Here is a 4,683-nt window from a genome sequence, read left to right as displayed (position 1 = left end):
TAACATGCACCTCTTGTAAATATGATATAAAATGTATGAAATTTAAAAAAATGCGTCTGATTATTTCTAATTATTACGCGTGTATAGATTAAACTGGGGTAAAAGTAAATGGTTTAGCTTTAAATTCAAATATTTTTTAAAGAAAAAAAGTATTTTTGTTTTTTGTTTTTTTTGTTTTAAAGAGAATTTTTTACATTATATAAATATTACATATATAAATATTACATAAATATACATTATATAAGTTAAGAAAAAATACTTTGAAAATCTTTAAAAAAATCGATTTTTATGAAGAAAAAACGTTTACTTTTTCCCTTATAATTGGGGAAAAGTAAACTAGTTAATTTTTAATTACAATTTTTAAAGATATTTAGAAAATCAAAACTAAATAAGAATATTAAGAAAATCAAGCAAGATTAATCAAAAATAAAATGGAAACTAATCTTATTAGAAATTAAGTATACAAAAAACTATTTTAGTCAAATATGCGGAAAACTATTTATTAATTAAAAAAAAGAGTTGTTTCATCGGCACAACCAGGTTCCTGGCATTTTTTCATGCAAAAAACTCTTCACCAATTTTGTATTTTTTGGAGACTTACAACTAAAGCTTCATATTGGTACCACATTTTGTTTTGAGTTGGCAATGCTTCTTCTCAAACTCTGCGACACTTTTTGCACCTCTTGATGTCTTAGTCTTGTCTTGGTTTTTTTAAACATTACACTTGCTGAGTTTCACCTGAAGCTAATTTTGCGCTTCTTTATAGACATTGGCTTTCAACTCTCGTAATGCTGACTCTTTTGGGTTTTTTTTGCGTGTCAGTATGATGGCGCTGTATAACATTTTCGAATTGCCTTCGAGTCTTTCTGTGAAGTGTTGCAACATTTGATACGTTTGAGCAGGAGTCACTGGTGTTGTTATTGAATTTTGAAGTTGGCAAATCGTTTGAGTTTGATGCTGACTGGTGTTAGATGATTACAGAGGCTGGGAAGAAGATGGTAAAACAGGCTCAGTTGAGAACGATGAAGCAAGCTCGGATGGAGATAATGAAGCAGGCTGAGATGGTACATGAAATAGTTGAGCAATTTGTAATTTTTTAGATAAATAGCAAAGGCTGTCATACTTATTTACGTTTTAAATAATTAATAATATTAATTAGTTTAACCGCGCTCATCTTAATGCATAAGAGAGCAATTAGCATGTTTACTCTTCCTCGGAAAAACATTTATTTTGGTTTTTTGCTCATAACTTTATTCCGAAACTAGCAAATTCAATTTTGAAAAGAGAACTTTGATCGTCATAAAGTTCTCTACAAATTAGCTTTTTTTGTTTAGTAAAATCTAATTTTGGTTTTGGGAGATTTGAAGTTGATTTTTTAGAAAAAAAATGAGACTTTTGAGGTTTGCTAAGGCAAAATTAAATTTTTTTTTTTAATGATTTTTACACCTTTAGATAGAGAACAAAATTCTCTTCAAAACGGTGCCTCGCATTTTTAAAGAATTTTTTGGTATAGCTTTCAATAAGTGCAAAAGAAACTAAATTGCTAAACTGTTCACTTTTTTTTTCGTTTACTCTTACCCCAGTTTACTCTACTTCGCGTGTTGATTTTTGGTACTTTGTGTGTTGACGTATATTGCGTGTTAGCGTTAACATCGCGTATTGACGTTATCGCGTATTGGCGTTAGCATCGCGTATTGACGTGTATTGCGTGTTGACGTTGGCACGAAAACATTTTGTTTTAATATATCTCAATGTTTCGCATATTTCTTATTTCTTTCTATTTTGATGTAAATTTATATTTTTTTAAAGTTATTTTTTTGTCTTATTAAAACTGATTAAGATTAACAAGAAAATCTTTTTCTAATAAATAAATATTTCAGTTAAAAATAAATACTTCAGTTAAAAGATGTTCTAATTTTATGGTACCGAAACTTAACAATAAAAATTGATCACGTGTTTAAAAATTTATGTGTTGCAAAATGCTGAAAGCTAGAGAAAGAATAAATTGATACGACATTGCGACCCGCAAAAAGAAAAATATTTTAAAAGCAATGAAAAATTCTGAAAGATCTACACTTTATCATGTTGCCTAAACAAATAAATTAAAATTTATATTTCTCTCAACGACCTGAAGATGCAGAAATTATCGATTGATTAATGTCGATATAATCGCAAATCATAATTATACACCTGATTTAGGTTTAGCTATATCCATTGTTTGAAAACTAAAACCAATTAATAAGAAATTTAATAATGACATTCTTTTTAAATGTCTTCACGGTCATACCCAAAATAAAATAAATAATTTATTAGGGTTGTTCACTTTCGCAAAAGTTTAGTTTGCGGTTTAAAAAAAAACTTTTTGTTCCGGTAAATTTGAAACGGTTTCTAATTATTTAATTTTGAACCGAAATGAATTTTACTTTTCGAAATACACGATATTCTATCGATACATTTTTAGTTCATCAAAAATTCTAAAAATAGCATCGAAACTATTTTTCGCTTTCTGAAAATTGTACAAAAACATATTTCATTATCGAAAATTTACCGAAACAATTTTTCTCTTTCGAATCTCTATAATTTGTATCTAAATATTTTTATATGATCGAAGTTCTAAATATGGCACCGAAGCAATTTTTTACTTTCGAATCTTTATAATTTGCATCGAAATTTATATTATCGAAATTTAAAAAAACGGTATCGAAAAAATTTTTTACTCACAAAATTATGAAAATTACTTCGAAATATTTATTTTATTACATTAATTCTAAAACCTTTTTTTAGATAAGTTCATTGTGTGTGCGTGTGTGAGTGTGTGTGTGTGTGTGTGTGTGTGTGTGTGCGTGTGTGTGTGTGTGTGTGTGTGTGTGTGTGTGTGTGTGTGTGTGTGTGTGTGTGTGTGTGTGTGTGTGTGTGTGTGTGTGTGTGTGTGTGGATTTCAGATAGGTTTCATATGGATTTAAGTTTTGTTTTATAAGAATTTTTAGTACCATCCTCATCTATATGGCAAAAATGCTTGTGATGTTTTAACTCAGTTCTATACGTCCGCTATTACAATAATGGTCTATTTGTGTTTTGCATAATAAATTGTAGAAAAATTTAGATTTCATTTGCAAGATTGAAGGTAAGTTTTTGCATTTCATTTCCGGCATAAATTATTCAAAATTTACTTTTTTTGAGCAACTTTTTACATTAAATTCGAATTACTGTAATTTACTTTAGTGAATCAATTAGAATACGTTTTAATATTATTCATGCAAGCTTTGGACTTTTTTCACTTTTTATCACTTACCGGTTTTTTAAAAATTTTTACTCGAAATTACTTGAAAATACATTTAAAACGTGTGACAATTGTAAATAAATATTTGAAATCTATGAGGTATTTTTTCTTAAGTCTAACAAGTGTCCTTAAAATAATTATTTAACTTAAAAATCCAAAACAAAATAATGGTCCAGCTCTGTGCGGCATAATATGCCGCAGAGAGCTGGACCAATATTTTGAATATATATATCTAGATATATTATATCTAACTTGTTTTCAGTTTCCTTGTTTTTCACTTAATTAATTTTTAATATATATATATATATATATATATATATATATATATATATATATATATATATATATATATATATATATATATATATATATATATATATATATATACATATATATATATATCTACATATGTATATATATATATATATACATATATATATATATATATATACATATATATATATATATATATATATATATATATATATATATATATATATATATATATATATATATATATATATATATGTATATATATATATGTATATATATATATATGTATATAAATATATATATATATATATATATATATATATGTATATATATATATGTATATATATATATGTATATATAATTTAATTTTAATATATATATATATATATATATATATATATATATATGTATATATATATATATATATATATATATATATATATATATATATATATATATATATATATATATATATATATATTCATATATATATATATATATATATATATATATATATATATTAGGGCTGTTCATGTGAACACAGGAAAAAAAAAATTTTATCTGATTTGTATGCATATTTGTGTTTTTTGTGACATTTGAGATAGTAAGTTACTGTGGAAAAAATCTTTCCAATCAGATAATGTTTAGGGGGTGCTCAATGACCATAAAGTTTTACGAAAAACGTCAAAAACGTGTAAAAAGTTCCAAAGTTCCAAAAATTTCTAGAACCTGGTTAGTTAGATTTTTTCCACTGAAATATTGTCTGATTGCGTGCTATATAGATTAATTAAAGTGCAGCAGATTAACTGTCATCAGGGCACCAGACTAAAAAATGTCTGCTAGTGTTTAAAACAACTGTGTTTATATCATTTTGTTAAAATTTGTATTCATAATTTTAATACTATTATTTAACTCAATTTAGAATTTGTTCAAACAGAATAAAAAGGTTTACAAGTATAAATATTATTTTTATTTGGAATTTCAGTTTGACAACAAATGTATTAATATTTTGATAGTACCTAACCTTAGTAACCTATTACAGAAAACTAGCATGGTAGTCTGGTAGTGTATTGTTTGTTATTAAGTGCAGATAATAATAATTTCTAATTTGAAAATATTTATTTAATTTC

This window comes from Hydra vulgaris, chromosome 04 (genome assembly GCF_038396675.1).
Source record: "Hydra vulgaris chromosome 04, alternate assembly HydraT2T_AEP".
Taxonomy (NCBI): Eukaryota; Metazoa; Cnidaria; class Hydrozoa; order Anthoathecata; family Hydridae; genus Hydra; species Hydra vulgaris.
This window is presented reverse-complemented; position numbering follows the sequence as displayed.